General features: G+C 41.3%; 1 long non-coding RNA gene across 1 annotated transcript; it reads right to left on the bottom strand.

Annotated features, from left to right (window-relative positions):
• Positions 1-218: 218 nt before the first annotated feature.
• Positions 219-5,793, bottom strand: LOC128600051 (uncharacterized). Its single transcript, XR_008384507.1, has 3 exons — positions 4,026-5,793; positions 2,765-2,905; positions 219-2,444 (listed from the first exon to the last, which is right to left on the bottom strand). It is a non-coding gene; the product is annotated as an uncharacterized LOC128600051 (long non-coding RNA).
• Between the last annotated feature and the right edge of the window lie 13,730 nt (positions 5,794-19,523).

Genomic DNA, 19,523 nt, shown 5'->3' with positions numbered 1-19,523 from the left:
ATACCTAAACCTTACTGTGTGTGTGTGTGTGTATATGTATATATATATATAATTCATGTTAATTGTCTTAAAATACAATAAGTGGATCTAATGGATGCATGAATATGGATAAAAATGGGATATAATGGATGCATGAAACACCCCACAACTATGGTTAAATGATGCATTGATGGATTTTATGTTAAGCAATTAGCCCTCACAATAAAGAAAGAAAAAAAAAGAATGGAAACAGTTTATTTAGAAGAACAGTTATACAAGATTTTTGATGGAGAAGAATCTGGGCTCAGCCCTGGATGATTTACAGCCATAGGGGGAAGGGACACAGTTTTGAGACCATGATCAGCAATTGTAGAATAGATAAAGAAATGAAAGAAATCAATAAAGAAATTAAATCTTTGAAACACACATCTACTGTGATTCCTTGGCAGACATAAAGGGTCATAGTAGTATCTCTGGGTAACATGAAGACATAATAGCAACATAAATGTGTCAGAAGGGCCCCACATATTTATTTTGCCTGGGGCCCTCACATAATCTAGGTTTGCCTCTGAACACTTTGCAAGTTTTGTGCAAATCCAAACATGTGTGCATGGGTTACAGAGGATGCATAAAACCAGTTACATATTGGACTAACATCTGTGAAAAATGTCCAATGAATGCAGTGTACAGTTTTACACTGCATAAGGCCATGTTTTGAACAAATTGAGTAAGTGTATATAACTTAGATGTAAGAACCCTATGTATGTAAGAACTCTTATGTAATATAGAATGTCAAGTTGTTCTGAAATGTTTCACCTAGATATTGTTTCCAGTCACCCTTTGCAGTCATGAAAAATCTCAGACTTTTACAGTATAGGCTAGATATTTTGCCTTTAAAAGATAATGGTTTCTCCACAAAGGAGTCACAGGAATTAGACAAGGGCAAAACTGGAAACTGAGGCAATGTTTTGTGTACAAAATCTATGACCTGAGGCTGCGAGGAAAAATTGTCATTAGACAGCTTAAATTCATCACATGAGTTGTGCAAATGCTTGTTTGGTTTACCACTCTGAGTCTGAGCTGTTGTTCTTAGACATTTCCACATCACAATAACAACACGTACAGTAGAGCAGGGCAGCTGACAGTGTCACGTTGAAAGTTACAGAGTTCATCAGTACAAGTCATTCTATTGTCATCTACTCTCTATGGAGATAGTATGGTTGTGTGCTTGATTTTATGAACCTGTTATAATGAGTGTGGCTTAAATAACCCAATATTAATCAAAAGGGATATCCACATACTTTTGATATACAGGTGTCTTCACATATCACACCCACCTACCAGTAAAGAATGTGCCAAACTTCAGAAGGAACTCCAGAAGACAAAAAAAAAAGAATTCATGAGGCAAAAAACACAAACTCTGCATTTGATGATGTCCATGGGTTCCAGAAGTCAGGCAGTCATTGACTGTAAAGTATTTGCATCCAAGCATTAAAAATAGTCTTTATAATTGTTAGTATGTCCAATTTATTTTGAGCCTGTGAAAATGAAGAGACTCCATAAAAAATGGCTGTAATATTTTTGTTAAACCCCTTGAAAAAAAACTGAAAATCTACACTTCAATCACATCTTGATTGCTTCATTTCAAATCCATTGTGGTGATGTACAGAGGCAAAAATACCAAAATTATGCTTCTATACAAATAGTGATCGACCTGACTGTAAATGATGTGCTTTTTAATAACCAGTGAAGGAAAAACACATGCACAACTGAGACAAGCTATTATTAGACACAAGTGAAAAGCTCTTTAGCTTCTAACCACAAAGTCTACAAGTACAAAACTCCTAATTAGTAAAAATAGAGAGAATACCTGATTCAGTCTGGGTGGGGGAGTTGCCACATTAGTTACATAAGAGCTTGTTTGTTTAGTGCACTAATAACTTCAGAACTGTGCTAATTCCATCTCCATAATATCTTGCGATTTATTTTCCCAAAATTCTTGATCATACTAACAATACTCCAGTATTTCTTTTTATATAAATATTTATGCAATATGAACATCTAATACTCCTTATGCCATAACTACAGACCAGGGGTGCACAAGTCCATCCAGTAAGCTCAGTTCAATGATTTTCTTGCTTATGAATGGAGTCATTGACTGAACTGTGTTAGAGCAGAGAAATCCTCAAAGTTCCAACATCTTTAGCCCTCCAGGTCCTACAGCGAAGTAACCTTGTTCTACATATACAGAACTAATGCCAATGAGTGTGAAATGCCTTATATTTCCAGTTAGTAAAAAAACCTTTAGTGTTCCATTTGAGATGAAACTACCCTTCTAAAATTCATACACTAGACGGTAGAGTACATGGTGCATAGTGTTTAGTGGGGGAGAGAGGGTGCAACCGAGGATGCAGAGGCCCGGGTGGGGAGGTATCCCCTGTGTCTTCCTTGGCTTGGTTCTCATGCTGCAATAAATAAAATCATAAATGGGAATTGTGTGAATTTACACAGCTAACTGCATGGAATAGCATAGTTTCTTGTAATAGCGGGACAAGTTTTAACACAGCATTACAACTTGCCCCCTGTGTGCAACTGAGATTCAGACCTGACTATTCAATTCTCTGGGCTATATAAGCGTTTAGAGACTATGTAGGATTATAACCAAGAGATTAAAGATTAAAAGAATAATAAATGTGCCTCATTATAAATTAACACTAAACACAGAGCTGAACATTATCATACCAGTTTACATGGAAACTACAAAATAAAGTCTGTTAGAACATACCTCACGTTAGGTTCTGCCTTGTTCTCCCCTTCATCATTTGGGACACAACTATAGTGTTGTATATTCTCATCCTATTTCATAAACATTTGGCATGAGGGATTTCACCATCTGCCAAGAGCAGTATGCTTCTAAACTGGGGTTCTAAACAGAGGAGTAGAGAACAATTAGAGCAACCTCCATCCTGGGACTCTCTCTTACTACCTACTATAAGACATAATTACTACAAAAAGAGTGCCCTCCACTAATATTGGTACCCTTGGTAAATATGAGCAAAACTGTAGGGTGAACTGAAGAGGAGAGTCCACCGGCATGAACCTCGAAATTTGAAGGATCTGGAGAGATTCTGTATGGAGGAATGTTCTCAGATCTCTTGCCATGTACTCTTCAACCTCATCAGAAATTATATGAGAAGACTCAGAGCTGTTATCTTGGCAAAGAGAGGTAGCATAAAGTATTGACTAAAAGGGTGCCAATAATTGTTGCACACTTATATTTAACAAAGATTTTTTTTATGAACCTGTGTTGTGTCTGCAATTATTTGATATCCATGAGAGAAGAGAATTTTTGTGAATTTTTTTTAACAAAAGTTCAAAAGATTAAACAGTAAAGACAATTTTCAAAGCCTTCTTTGCTCATATTTACCAAGGGTGCCAATATTAGTGGAGGGCACTGTATTTCTCCTGAAGCCCGTTACTGAGAAATTGGCTGTTCCAATAACAAATGGCATACTGAGTCATAAATTCAAAACTTGAATGTAAAGCAAAACTTTCACTTTATAGCATGGAGAAATAGAGATCTTCTGAAGAAGGCAGTAGGTTTCTACATAGATATTAAAATAGGAAGTGCATGCAAATATATGCCTTATTCCACAGTACAGTAGATATAAAAATTTTAAACAGCCCATTATAAATTGACCCTAAAAGTGGAACTGTGAGTAATCTTCAGCATTACAGTTGGACTTAAGTTCTAGGTGTAAGGAACAAGAATGTGCAAAATGTTTATATAAGTAATTTTTGTTCCAAGGAGCTAGGTCCATCCTGAGCAGAGATACTGAGGTATGTGTAAGCAGCTGTATAACCAAAATTTGTTGTCTGCCAATACACAAAAATGTCAGTTAAACCAAGTAAAACTAAAAACAAACAAATAAATAAATAAAACTGGTGCTTTTGTAATGCCAATCCATAGAGGTTTTTAATTTGAAAAATTAAAATCGGTCAAGCAACTAATGTTGCAATTATTGGACCACGTGAGATGGACTGACCCAGCTAGATGCCAGGAGGAGAGTCTATGGTTGTATCACTGTTAACTTCAGAATCCAGCATGTCTTCTTCTGCTGTGGCCTCAACTTAGGCAGTCAAAGTATCTGAAAAATATGAAACACATACAAATCATACATGTTAAAATGTATTGTCTGGATTTGGGGACCTAAGGACCATTGTTGTATGTCTACTGCATATTTTATGCTCTTCTAAATATACACTATATGGCAGACAAATAAGAAGAAGGTTCCTTGAGAATAAAAAGCAGACAACTAATTTTTAGGTTATTAAAGCAAATAAAATGCATTAGCTATAAGCGATCTTTACAGATCCTCTTGGAATGACAAAGGGCTGTCACTAACAGCTGGCACTGACTTCTTAACTCTACTATTTGGAGCAGATTAGTGTTTAAATCCAATACAGTGGTGACCAGCATAGTAATGGTGACCATTTTCTCACCCTCTATAAGGTCTGTTGCTTCCGCAAAAGGAGAGAGAACAGTACCTAAATCGAAGGATTGATTCCATTCACAAACTGAAAAAAAAGAACATGTTGAAAGTCTAAACTGCATATTGTGTGAGAGCCCTATGGTCAAGTGCTGTAAGAGCCTGCAGTTGCTTTAATGTACTGTTCCAGAATGTTGATGTAGCTGCAGAAATGGATCTATCTGTCCCAAATGCAGCTTCAAATCACTCTTTAAACTGTGCACTAGTGTGAAGTAATGAAGTGAATGTTGACATTTTGGCAAATGCTGAACAAAAGGCCTTGGCTTCTTTCATACCATCAAGCACAACTAATTGCAGAGAATGTGCAAAACATAACAGCGATTGCCTTGCTCTCACTAGGCTCCATCCTCCCAAAGACTCTTATCATCTAAGTTTTCTTCTTCCACATCACTATCATCACTGTGCTACTCCTCCTTTGGTAGCTTGAATTTAAATGCACACTTCATGTTGGCTGCGTTATCAGTGATAATGTGCCTAACTTTACTTGCTGTGTTATATTCATCTCGTCAAATGCCAAGCCTATGTTCTCTCCATTGTGCCTGCCACTAAACTGTCTACAGTCTAACAGAAAGGACTCCAACTGATTTTCAGTTTGATTTAATCTATGGGCTGTGACACCCAGTTTTCCACATGATTTGGTCAGACCATATGTCAGCTGTTACGGAAACAGATGATTGGGTCTGGAGCTTCTTTTTAATTGTATATTTAACCCCTTTAACCAACAAAGGAATGCATTTCGCAGTGATTGTCTTCCTTCCAATGGGGGTGTATTTGTTGCCCATTACTTTCAAGAAACACCTAAATTTGCATCATAAAGTTGCACAGTTTTTGCCAATTCTGGTCTTGCAAATTATTCTTTGCCGTATCCATCTGCTGCTGTCATTTGTACTCTCTCATCCTGGGAATATTTCAGCTATCAGTTTTACTATTAGCTACAGTACATTGCAAAGTGACATGTGTTCTAAAGGATGTTTTCCAAAAATATTTAAATGAATAGATTTCATTTATCAATTATCTTAATACAAAGTGCAGTCAGTATACATTAAAACTGAATAAAGTCAAGTACACTTGTGAACAGTGCTTTATGGTAGTTCGCATGTAAGTTGTTCAAAGTGTCTTGGAGAACTTGCCACAGTTCTTCTATGGATTTAGGCTGTCTCTACAGATTATTTCTCTTCATGTCATACCAGACTTAGGCCTTCACTGTGATATTGAGATCAGACCTCAATGGGGGGCCATATGATCTACTCTCTATCTTTAACAGCACACAATCTCACTGATTATTACACTATTTACAAAAGGAGCATTTGGAAATTTAAAACTGATTTAAAACAGAAGGTATATTTAAAACAAAGGTATTTGTGAAACTGTAACTTTTGCACAGTTTTGTATAAGCTACCTAACATTTTGCAATTCAGAGCAAATTACATTAATTGAATAAAGATAATTACATTACCATATCATATGCACTATATTTACAGTAATTTTATTCTCTATCAGCAGCATTTACTACATATGATGATATTTACTATGTTAAAAAGTACATTTCACATTTCATGTTAAATTCATAAGACTGGAATCACCAAATGCTAATGTTATTGGGATTTAAGTTAGTAAATAAGGTCATAATAAGCAACATACCTGTCTTTATATTTTCTTTCAACATGTAAGTAAAAAATTTAAGTCGTGCCAGTCACACCAGTAATTGTTGTTCCCTTTCAAAGGGAACTCAACGTTGCGTGAGCTTTCACGCTGTGGGAAGCGCCCTCATGTGCGGCTGGTATCTGAAGTCTGTGTAAAATCACACCTACTTATAGGCTTGCCGTGGTCAGGTGCCGCAGCATTATGCGCGTTGCGTGACTATAAATGCTGCCTGTAAACACCATCATAAGCTTTCTTTGTCTTCAGTAAAGCCGCATGTCAGTTGTCTGTGTGAACATTCCTAAAACTCTTCACTTCTCTCTATTTAAATATATATATATATATATATATTTATTTATTTATTTTCTCTTCTGTCACTATCCTGTCAAACAGAATGAGCCATAGAGAGTTCAGAAAGTGTGTTACTCCATGGTCTCGTTTTATTACAGAGGGAGATGGACACATTTTTTTTTTGTGAAGTGTTTGGGAGTGGAGCATGCTGCAGCAGCCCCCGAGGGGGCTGACTGCACTCATTGTGAATGCTTCACGATGAAGCAGCTCGGCTCTTGGCTCTCTCTCTTCTCAGCCAAAGGGAGATGGGTTTTGGAACCTTAGGGCTCTGGGCTGGCCGCTGTCGAGGCAGCCAGCCAGCTCAGATCCTGGGGGTCCCATATAGATCTGGAGGAGGAACCAGAAATGAGCACTGCTCTATCTATCGCTCTTTCCTCCGGATCCAATGCTCCATTACCAGGTGTTAGAGCTCACAAAGCGACTTCTCCCTTCGGTATGGAAAGTCAACCTCTGAGTCATAGAGAGGAGCCAGTGAGAAGGAGTGCGCTCCCTCACACCACAGAAAACTCTTCTTCTTTTTTCCCGGAAATGCACCACGAAGTACCACACTTCTGGGGAGAGTCGTGTTTATAACTCCCCAATGTCGGGTTGTTCGGCCATTGTGGGGGATAAACAGTATGGTTATTTTGCTATGCTGAAGGTAGAGGAGGCGCTTGCGAGCTACCTCTCTCCATCGATGGCAGCAAAATCAGGGGAGCCGGCTTTGTCAGCCAAGCCGTGTAAGACCACCTCAGCTTTGGTTGGTGAAGCCTATGCAGCAGCGGATCTTGCTTGTGGGTCTCTGCATACAATGACGGTGTTGCAGGCCTATCAGGCAGACCAGCTGAACTGTGAGTGAGGCACAGAAGGTGAGTGTCTTGGCCTGCCTCTCCCCTCAGAAAGCCAGGGGACCAGGCAGCCACAGTTACAGCTTGCTAGTAGGCCTAAATTAAAAATCATAATCAGTGCCAAAAAGGCAAAAAGAAGTGGCCCTGAGGGATTGGAGACGGTGGTATCAGGGGATGAAAGGTTGTTAGGGCAGTTAGCCCCCAGTATTACTGTTGACTCTCCTAGTCAATATCGTCCCAAGTTTTCAGTTTTCTCTGGTCAGCGAGCTGTCACAGGGCAACGAAAATCTGATGCTTTCCCTCCAACAAAATGTGGAACATTAATGTGAATAAAGACCATCTGGCAGTGTGGAAACTAGTGTCAAATGTATCTCCATGGGTTCTGTCCTCCATAGGAAAGGGTATCCAGTTCATAACTCCAACCCCCCCTTTAGTTTTAGAGGCGTGCTCATCACAGTAGTCAGCACAGAGCAGAGCCTGACATTAGCACAGGATGTAAGATCTCTCTTGGACAAAGGGGCCATAGAACATATACTGCTTTCTCTAAGGGAGGGTGATTTTTACAGCTGTTATTTCCTGGTCCACTGAAAAGACAAGAGTCAGTCCAGTCACTACGGAGACTGTTGGGGCTTATGGCAGCAGCAGCCAACGTCATACCGTCACAATAGTGGCTGAGAGTAATCAGTGTCACGTGATTATGGAATTCACATTTTTCGGCTTTGACGTAAAGCTGGTGCTGGAGTAGTCTTTGTAGGACCTTCTGGACGTGGTGGACGTGCTCCTCCTGGGAACTGGAATAGATCAAGATGTCGTCGATGTACGTGATCACGGTACGTCCCAGCATGTCCCTTAGGACGTCATTTATTAGGCACTGAAAGACTGAGGGGGCGCTAGAGAGCCCATACGGCATTACCAGATATTCATAGTGGCCTGAGGTGGTACTGAACCCCGTCTTCCACTCATCTCCCTCTCTGTTCCGGACCAGGTTATATGCACTGTGGAGTTCCAGTTTAGTGAAGATGGTGGCAGCACGGAGTTGTTCTAGGGCGACCGGTACTAACGGGAGAGGGTAGCGATACTTGATACAACACTGATTAAAACCCCTGTAGTCGATGCATGGCCTGAGCCCTCCTCCCTTCTTGTCCACAAAGAAAAATCCTGCGGACGCCGGGGACGTTGAAGGTCTTATGTAACCCTGCTGCAGTGCCTCCTGAATGTACTCCTCCATAGCGCTGTGCTCAGTCTGTGACAATGGATACACCCTTCCTCTGGGTGGCGTAGTTCCTGGAAGCAGATCTATGGCACAGTCGTAGAGCCGATGAGGTGGTAATCCACTAGCCCTTTCCTTGCTAAACGCCTCGCTGAGGTCCTGGTATTCAGGTGGACTGTAGTGGTTTTATCCGGGCTTTCGATGGAGGTGGCCGCTAGTGCAATCGCTAGTGTCTGTAGGCAATGTGTTATGCAGTGGGTGGACCACTGCGTGATCTCTTTGTTATTCCACATAATACCTGGGTTGTGTTGTTCCAGCCAGGGGAGGCCTAGAATCACTGGATGTCTGGCGGACACTGTGACGTAAAACACTGTGACGTAAAACACTGTGACGTAAAACACTATGCTATCCTTATGGAGCGCACTGGTCTGGAGGGTGAGTGGCTCAGTACAATGGGTGACAAACCCCGGGGATGTTGTGCTGCTGTACGGTGCTCTGATCGAGTTCCCCGCCACTCCTGAGTCAATCAGTGCTTCTAAAGTACACGACAATCCTGAGTATTCCACTAGGTAGCAAAAATGCAGGTTGAGATACGATCAGGTTGAGATACGATTGAAGGACCCAAACTCACCCCTGGCTGATGTGGTTTAGCTGTTCCGCTATCTCCTAGGCGTGATTGGGAGGAATGGCCTCAGTTTGTTGTTGGACTTTTGTGCTAGTCATGGGCTGTCTATAATGAATACCATGTTCGAGCATAAGGAGGCTCATAAAAAAAGCTGCACATAAAAAAGGCCAGGCTTCAAATTGAATTGCTGGAGCACTGGCTAAAGGTACTGTATTTGGCTAGTGATGGTCATTTATTGCTGAATGGTAAAGCATTAAATACAAATGTTTTTTTCAATTAAAGGAAATAAAGAAACAATGAACCACACTTGACTGTTCATGTTGTGCATTAGTCATTTAATTAGAAATTATTTTGGCAGATCACATCTCGTACCACCCTGCCATCTCTTTGGTTCACTGGGCGGTTCGTCTTGCCCTTTTCTTCAGTGGTTCACAATAATTACGGGTGGCTGTGGCTCAGGTGGTAGAGTGGGTTGTCCACTAATCATAGGGTTGGCAGTTTGATTCTTGGCCCACATGACTCCACATGTCGAAATGTCCTTGGGCAAGACACTGAACCCCGAGTTGCTCCTGATGGCAAGTTAGCACCTTGCATGGCAGCTCTGCTACCATTGGTGTGTGTGTGTGAATGGATGGATGAGAACCAGTGTAAAGCGCTTTGGAACCCTAAAGGTTAAAAAAAGCGCTATATAAGTGCAGATATTTACCATTCATCATGGTTTATGGCCAGAGAACTGCACAAAATTGTGTAAGGACCATTTGAGTGCAAGACATACTGTATGAATGGCCCTACACACCATTGCCTTTTTCACATGCTCTGCATCACCCACGTTACATACAGAAAACTCCCTGTGGCAGAGAAAAAAAAGAAGAAGTGCAATACATAAAATGTGCTTGGTGTTAAGCGCTGATCCACGATGTGTCATGCTGGCGATGTGAGGTTTCAAAAGGTTTGATAATGATTATGATAATGATAAATTAATGATTCTTGCAAAATACGGTAACACTCCCACAAATATTCATCTTGATATGAAAAAGATTTCATATAATCCGTGCTTCCTCGTCCACTGGATATTCTTCAAAAGAACAGTCTATGCTCCATCAGCTCTCTGAAACAAACTAATCCCGGAACATAACCTGCTCTGGACCAGGTTATGTTTTTGGAACAGAAAATTGAGGTTATCCGTTAACTCTGAGTAAACTTGCCCAGGTAAATTGCATAACCTGCTTTCTGGAATACCCCCCAAGTATTTCCTTTTTCTCGTTTCTTGGTTTACTGATCCTTTCCATAGTTTTTTCATTTTTGTGCTTTGCCTTGCATTGTTTGTGTTGTTTGTAGATCGTCTGACCCGTGCCTGTTTTTGACCACTTTTTTTCTTTTTGATTTGGATTTGTCTGCCCCTCTCTTTAAATAAAGCTTTTTTCTGCTCTTGCATCCGTCTCAACCCTGTATACGTGACACAGGTTTATATTATAATAAAATTATATATATTTTGGATAGGAAACACACACATATGTATCTTGGACTTTAGTAACAGGTAAAAGTTACACACACACCTTTATATATATATATATATATATATATATATATATATATATATATATATATATATATATATATTTCCAATGAGGCTATTCACATGAAATTTTCACCAGGCTTTGGTATTAACTCAAGAAATCTACACATATAAATACATCCAAACATTTTAGTCCATGAATGACATTACGTGTAATAAAGTTGAATGACACAGGAAAAAGTATTGAACACGCTAACTGAAATGTATTTAATACTTAGTGGAGAAGCCTTTGTTTGTAATGACAGCTTCAAGACGGTATGGAGAAATTAATCTGGAAATATTTACTAACAATTTACTAACCCAGCTGATATTAATTTGCACAGATAGGAGGTATAATTACTTATGGATCTCAGCTTGTTCCTTGCCTTACCTTGGAGAACTGCTTTTTCTTAGCGTGTTCAATACTTTTTTCCTGTGTCATTCCACTTTATTACACATAACTCTTTGTGAATTCTTTATATTTCCAGATGTCTTGAGTTAATACAGATGTCTGGTGAAAGTTTCATGTGAAGAGCCTGACTGGAAATATATTTACTGAAAAAAATGTTGACGCATCCAATTCTTATTTCACCCACTCTGTGTGTGTGTGTGAGTGTGTGTGTGTGTGCATATATTCTATATTTTTATAATTTCAATTTATTAATTGAATCATCCATCCATTTTCTATACCACTTATCCTACAGTGTCATGTGGAACCTGCAGCCTATCCCAGGGATCAGGGGGCACAAGGTGGGGTACACCCTAGACAGGGTGCCAGTCCATCGCAGGGCACAATCACACACCCATTCATACACTACGGAGACTTTGGACATAACAATCATGTCTTTGGGGGAGGAAACCGGAGTACCCGGAGGAAACTCCGCACATGAAAATGCAGCGCACACAGGGCAGCAGTGGGAATCGAACCCCCAGCCCTGGAGGTGTGAGGAGAACATGCTAACCACTAAGCGACCATGCACCATTAATTAAATTATCATCTTTGTTATTATTTTTTAATTTTGGCAGGTCTAATGCTATTTTAAATAACTTTTTTTCAAAGTGAATTTGCTTTTATTGTTTCTGATTATATTCCTCTATATTTTTCTTCATGTGCATATGTGTAAAATAGGGTGTTCACTGTGTATGATGGAAAAACTAACCCTTTAATTATGCACTATTCTGACTAAATTTCCATATGCATGAAACATAAATATACTGGAAAAGAAAGAAAAAGCAAAAAGGAGGGGTGGAGTCAGAGCTTTTGCTTAAGAGTAACTGATGCTTAGTTTGAGGTTACAAATTGGTTATGAGGTCCACTTTGATCTCTCTGGGTCTTGTAGAGAAGTAACTATGGGAACATATCAAACAGTTGTGTCCAGACCACATGCTACTTCAGAATTGACCGCAGTGGAGTGAAAATGGGAGCAGCTGCAAGGCTGTGGTGCTCTGGATATCTAACCCAAGACACTGTTGCCTTCCTCAAGGTTTCCTTGCTCTCCCTCTCTTTCATCACTCTCATCTCATTTCTCTTTAATCCTTGGTCTGCTTAGCAGCACTCTTTTATTTGATCTCTTATCCTCTATCTTTCTTTCTCAACCACAAAAACAGTTGTCCTTTGATGAAATTCATGCAAGCATTTCTCCTGGTCCTCGTTCAAAGCCATTACCCATGAGACCTTTTTTAAAAGTTGCTCAGGGTTTTAAAAGATAATGGAATATAAGTAACGACATTACGTACTCGGAATCCAAAAATAAAGTAATTGTATTCAAAAATGCCTATATTCAGATTACAGTTAATTTTGATAGAAATTGTTTGAATACATCTCTGCTAATGACCACAACAAATTATATTTTACTGATTACATTTAAGATAGAGTATTGAGTATTCAGCTATGTATACTTTAAGTATTTGAGAGAGAGAGAGAGAGAGAGATTAAGAAAATATTTGACCCTACAAATACCCTCAGTCCAAATGAGTCAAAAAAACTAATTACGAATGTAGTAGCAGTAGTAATTAAGAGCACAACAAACATTAGAATTATCCAAGAGGAAAGCCTGGCTGACTCATGATCATGCAGCTCATGCTTGGCTGTTCACTAGTGGGCACCAGTTTCCCTTTAATTATTGTGTCTGCCAGCAAGCAGCCTAGATTGTCATTATAACCTATAACTATGGGGCCATGGTATCAAGAAGCCATTAGAAGTGAAGTGCTGAAGCTATTAGGTAAAGGTAACTGAGCTACTGGTGCTACCAGACTCCATTTTGTTTACAGTGGGGATTTTCAAATGTGTTTATGCCAAAGAATAACATAGCTCTTGGCTGAAGATACTACCTCTCAAAAAGCATGTTAAAATTCACTTGGGAGCAATGCTTATGCAATTTTATGAAATCAAGGGTGTCAGGAATTTCTCCCTCATGGCGAGCACTGTGTGCAGAATCACTCAGCACGCATAAGCAGCCCGCAGCGTTAATGCGCTCACTTCCATGTTGTCGTGCTTGTATACATTGCCACGTGTTTTTATTTTGGTTCATGTCCTGTCTCCAAATGAAAGTAGGTTTTTCAGAAAATTCAAAATGGTGGAACATTTTTTTATGACTGAAAATTACATCATAGGGTGCAATCGAATAGTCTTTTTGCCACTGTCGAATTGGCAAGGAATCAGAGGAAAAAATAATCTTGTATTTAGGCCTTCTCGAAAGCGGTTCTATATGCTGCCATAGACTCAAGTGCAGAAGAAGAAGAAGAAGAAAAAGAAGAAGAAGAAGAAGAAGAAGAAGAACAGATACAATAGGTGCCTCACACCTAAAGTGCTTGGCCCCTAATAAGAAAACATAGAATAACAATAGTCTGCCTACGGTGCTTGGCCTCCTAGTAATATCGTTATATGAGCTTGTAATAATGTAATAAATAATGTCTAATGTGATAGCAAAATTAAATAAACAAAGAACTAAACAAAACAAGAAAAAAAAACAAGGGAGTGAAACTAGTGCCAGCAGTGCCATTCCCTTAAAGTGCTTAAATAAAAGGTGGCTGATGAATATGAGGTATTAGGGAGTTTCAGATCTTGATATGACAAGCACATATGCTGATTCACATTCTAAAAGTTATAAAAGATGGGTATTAAAAGTGTGAATGTTCCACAATAATCTTGAATGCTACTGTTAATTGCAAGCCTTGTGTATCCCAACACAACAGTGGCTTGGTGGAAGTGGTTAGCAGCATTTAGAGTTCCCATGGAATCTTCTTGTTTGGTTTAATGATTCTTAGCTTGTAATTGGAGTGTGATGGAAGAAGTGAGTGGTTTACCACAACATTTAAAGATGTCTCACTTTCTTTTAGTTAGCCAGAGCTGTGATTTCTGCCTAGTGAGTACCCCTCCCGATGCTTATATTCTAGTATATGCTGGCTTCCCTTCTACTTTTCCTCTCTGTGTTTGCTCTGAGGAAGGCCTTGATTTTGTAGGCAACATAGCTGACAACTGTACTAACATTAAGTTGGCCCTTGTCCCTATGGTGTCTACCCGCACCCAGTGTGACAACAATACAGAGTACAGTTGCCTGATTTAGTAGACAGCACTTTGCCCGTGGCAGACATGTTTTGGTATTGTGGAGGAGACAGGATACGCCAGACCCTCCTGATGGATTGGCTGGGGTGCTGCAGCCCAGTACGCCTGAAAGGTAAGACTCATACTCCAGTTGACTATCCTTGTGGACAGACTATGTGTGAGATGTTGATGATATACAGTACTCCGACTGGGCCCCAGACCCAAGTGTAACCCTCGAGTTTGATGGAACACCTGTGGGTATCCCAAATCAATATAAAGCCATTGAATCTGTGGGTGATGGATTTGCCATCGTGCCCAGCGTCCAAACACTGCATGGATTAACTACATCTGGTACAATCAACAGCGTTTCATTAACTATTCAGTCGATGCTTTGGGTCTGGTCCATGAGCAATTGCATTGTGCATTATGGCTGCTCAGAACCACTTCGCTACTGATCAAATGCGTGCCCCCGATGAAGGAGTGTGTACCATGGTTGGGGCTGAATGTTGTGCCATTATACCCTTGCGTACAGGAACACGTGGTACCCTCACCAAGGTCCTGACCTGGCTTAAACAACTGCATGAGGAACATGTCTATAACACAGGTTTTACCCCCATTGGCCTTCATGGTGGTCTTGTTTTTTTCCACTGATTGGGCATCCACAATGACCAGCCTCGGTGTTGCCATCACTATAGCTTTGTGTATTATAGGCCTCATTGCATGTTGCGTTATCCCCCTTGGAAAGCGCCTCATCCTTGTTGCTGTTAATAACGTTGCTGGCCAGCATGTGGTCATCCAGACTTAGTGCCAATCACCCGTCCCCTTGTCTCCTATGGTGGAGGCATGTCCGCATCAAAGGGGGGAGGGTTAATATATTAAAAGCTTAAAGGTATATTAAGGGTATAATAACAGGGTTAAAATACTCCAGCTTTCAGGTATATTATGCGGTGATATTACAGGTATATTATGCAGTGATAAAAGTGTAGAGTGTACTATGTAAATACAGGGATACAGATATATACTTATATGATACTGGAAAGTTATTTCTTGTAACTATGTTGGGGTCACAAGTATCCACACAATATATTATAACCGATGTTTCCATAACCTCTATTTGCATGAAGCCACTGGCTTACTTATGCACCTACTAGTTATTACCGTGCATAGCAATAATAACAAGTAGAGAACGCTGAAGCAATGCTCTGTAATGCATGACCAATGCTCGCTGCGATTATTAAGGACTGTGCAAGTATGCTAAGTGTCTATGTGCAGAGATAGAACAGACTTCACACCACAAGTCATCACTAGCAAGAAAAAGACAGGAAGGCATGCAGGAGAAACAGGAGGTCCCGGATATCTGTATAGTAAAAAGGGGATCGATGAGCCATGCCCTGGGTGTAAGTGCTAGCCGAACCTCTCCCCAAAGGTGGCCCCCTGTGATACAAAAAGTGTCTGGGTCGAAGATAGCATTTTGGCACATGGTGGACAGAAGGACATGTAAGCAGAGGAGGTCTAGGACATAATGTGTTCTCTGTATGGACTACCTTATGGACATAAGTCATGATAAACTGTAGGTGGTGTGAGCGCCATGAACATTGATTTATGGATCAGAATGGAATGGAGTGCTGGATGATTATACTTGTATCACGATGTGTATTGTGGTTTTACTGTCACAGTGATGCATATTGTTGTTAATATGGGCCAGGTGTAGCCACCGTCGAGCATGCAGTGCTGGCAGGGTGGGAACTTTTCCTCGCAATAGGGTTAAAAGGTTTGTTCACCCAACCCTGGGTCAGAATTCTTTTGGGAAAAGCAAAATGAACCCTTGAGTCCTGAAAATACAAGGTAGTGGTCAATAAGGCCTATCCAAGAAAATAGGGACACAATAGGGACATTGTCATTAGATGTAGTCAAAAGTAGGAACATTATTATTGCATGAAGTAGTCAACAGAATATAGTCAATTATATCACTTGATATTCAGTACTCAACTAAATTGTATCAATTAACATCAGCCAATTACCTGAGCACCTTGAATTAGTTATCTGTACAAGTAGGAACCATGGGATTGTATTGGTATGTGTGTCCAGCTCAGCCTGGTCAGAGGTCATTACATCCAGTTGTACAGCTGTTACGTTACCTTGTCGGAGGCAAGCGCGGACGAACAGGATAAGAATACTGGGATCAGGTGGAAGACTAAATGCGGAAGATAGCAGTAGGTCGGGCGATACAAGACTGGGCTATGCAGGGAAATGTAATCCAAGAACAGACGAAAACTCCGAAAACTGTAGGAATCCAAAACGTGAACAAAGGCTTGGTGAACGTCAGGTGAAAGACTGCTGAGCGTTTACTTTGCAAGGTGCTGAAGTTAATGAGGCCTTATATAACCTTTGATGCAACACAGGTGTTGCGAGAAGTGTAGTTCTCGTCGGCCATGCTTGTAGTTGGCACTGCCTTCTGGGAACTGTAGTTGCGACCTTGCCATGACGTGACAGAGCCCCCCCAAAGGGCTCACTCTGGGCTCAATCCTTCCGAGGCCTCCCTCTCCTCCATGGTCTTGGTCTAGCTGGGTGAGCGGCATGGAAGTCCCTGCGCAGGTCTGGGTCCAGAATGTCCTGGGACGGGATCCAGCACTGCTCCTCTGGGCTATACCCCTGCCAGTCCACCAGATACTCGAGTTTACCTCTCCTATGCCTGGAGTTAAGGATGTTGCGGATGCGGTAGGCTGGGCGGCCTTCAATCTCTAGCGGTTCCGGTGGGGAGTCACCCGGCACTGCCGTGGCCAAGGGACCCGGTATCACTGGCTTAAGGAGAGAGACATGGAATGATGGGGTGATGCGGCTGTGCTTGGGCAAGTCCAGGCAGTAGGTGACCTCGTTAATTTGTTTCAGGATTCAAAAGGGGCCAATATACCTGGGGTTAAGTTTCCTGCCCGGGAGTGGCTGCTTTAGGTCTCTCGTGGAAAGCCACACCCTGTCCTCGGGTTGATAGTTGGGATGAACCCTCTGGCAAAGGTCCGCCTTTTGTTTGGCGGTACGGGAGGCCTGCACCAAATGTTGATGTACGATTTCCCAGACCTGCTCACTCCGGTGGAACCACTCATCCACCACTGGTGAGTCGGTGGGGGTGGCGTTCCAGGGAAATAAAGGCGGCTGGATGCCCAAGACACACTGGAAGGGGATGAGCTGGGTTGCAGAGTGTCGCAGGGAGATCTGTGTGTACTCCGCCCATGGGAGGAATTGGCCCCAGTCCTCCAGATGGGTGGCACAAAAGGTTCAGAGGAATCTAACGACTTCTTGGTTAGCCCGTTCTGCCTGTCCGTTGGCCTGGGGATGGTACCCGGAGGTGAGATTAACGGTGACACCCATCTTCTCCATGAAACTGGCCCAGACTCAAGACGTGAATTACCTGTCACTGTCACTCACGATCTCTTCCAGAATAGGAAGTATTCAAGTATCTGAACACGTGTTGGAATAGCAGGTCGGCCCTGGCAAAGGCAGACGGGATGGCAGGTAGTGGAATAAGGCGCATGGACTTTGAAAAACGATCATATGAAATGGTCTCAAATGCTAAGTTCACAGGGCCATTTTTTTGTAAAAATTCTCCAGTAAAGTTCTTCATATTTAGCATTTTGAAAGTACATGTAGTTTCATGTATAATCACCAGATTTTTGAGACATGTTCATAATGAAGAGATAATGGGATCAAAATTAGGCAGAAAGTGGAAATAAAAAATCAGAATAAGAAGCTGGTGAATAAGAAGCCAGATTCAGGTTCTGGAGACTGGCTAGGCCACTCCAGGACCTTAATGTGCTTCTTCTTGAGCCACTCCTTTGTTGCCTTGGCCGTGTGTTTTGGGTCATTGTCATGCTGGAATACCCATCCACGACCCATTTTCAATGCCCTGGCTAAGGGAAGGAGGTTCTCACCCAAGATTTGACAGTACATGGCCCCGTCCATCGTCCCTTTGATGCGGTGAAGTTGTCCTGTCCCCTTAGCAGAAAAACACCCCCAAAGCATAATGTTTCCACCTCCATGTTTGACGGTGGGGATGGTGTTCTTGGGGTCATAGGCATCATTCCTCCTCCTCCAAACACGGCGAGTTGAGTTGATGCCAAAGAGCTCCATTTTGGTCTCATCTGACCACAACACTTTCACCCAGTTGTCCTCTGAATCATTCAGATGTTCATTGGCAACCTTCAGACAGGCATGTATATGTGCTTTCTTGAGCAGGGGGACCTTGCGGGCGCTGCAGGATTTCAGTCCTTCATGGCGTAGTGTGTTACCAATTGTTTTCTTGGTGACTATGGTCCCAGCTGCCTTGAGATCATTGACAAGATCCTCTGGTGTAGTTCTGGGCTGATTCCTCACTGTTCTCATGATCATTGCAACTCCACGACCTGAGATCTTGCATGGAGCCCCAGGCCGAGGGAGATTGACGGTTCTTTTATGTTTCTTCCATTTGCGAATAATCGCACCAACTGTTGTCACCTTCTCACCAAGCTGCTTGGCAATGGTCTTGTAGCCCATTCCAGACTTGTGTAGGTCTACAATCTTGTCCCTGACATCCTTGGAGAGGTCTTTGGTCTTGGCCATGGTGGAGAGTTTGGAATCTGATTGTTTGATTGCTTCTGTGAACAGGTGTCTTTTATACAGGTAACAAGCTGAGATTAGGAGCACTCCCTTTAAGAGTGTGCTCCTAATCTCAGCTCGTTACCTATAAAAGACACCTGGGAGCCAGAAATCTTTCTGATTGAGAGGGGGTCAAATACTTATTTCCCTCATTAAAATGCAAATCAATTTATAACATTTTTGACATACGTTTTTCTGGATTTTCTTGTTATTCTGTCTCTCACTGTTCGAATAAATCTACCATTAAAATTATAGACCTATCATTTCTTTGTCAGTGGGCAAATGTACAAAATCAGCAGGGGATCAAATACTTTTTTCCCTCACTGTAGCTGTCATCAATTAAGTTATTCTGATTAACCCCACATAAAGATCAGCTGTCTCTGTAGCATTTTCTTCACATCCTCTTTGTTTTTATCTGACTGCTGAAGCCATGGTCCCCAAAGAGCTTACAAAGCATGCATGGTATCTCACTTGAATGGTATCGATCAAGAGAGGTGTATAAAAGAATTTACAAAATCAAGGAACACCATAAAGGCCATCATCAATGAATAGAGAAAATGGAGCACCACAGTGACATTACCGAGAACAGGACATCCCTCCAAAATTTACAAA

This window comes from Ictalurus furcatus, chromosome 23, assembly GCF_023375685.1.
Source record: "Ictalurus furcatus strain D&B chromosome 23, Billie_1.0, whole genome shotgun sequence".
Lineage (NCBI taxonomy): Eukaryota > Metazoa > Chordata > Actinopteri > Siluriformes > Ictaluridae > Ictalurus > Ictalurus furcatus.
The sequence above is the reverse complement of the archived record's forward strand: the minus strand, read 5'-3'. Positions and strand labels throughout refer to the sequence as shown.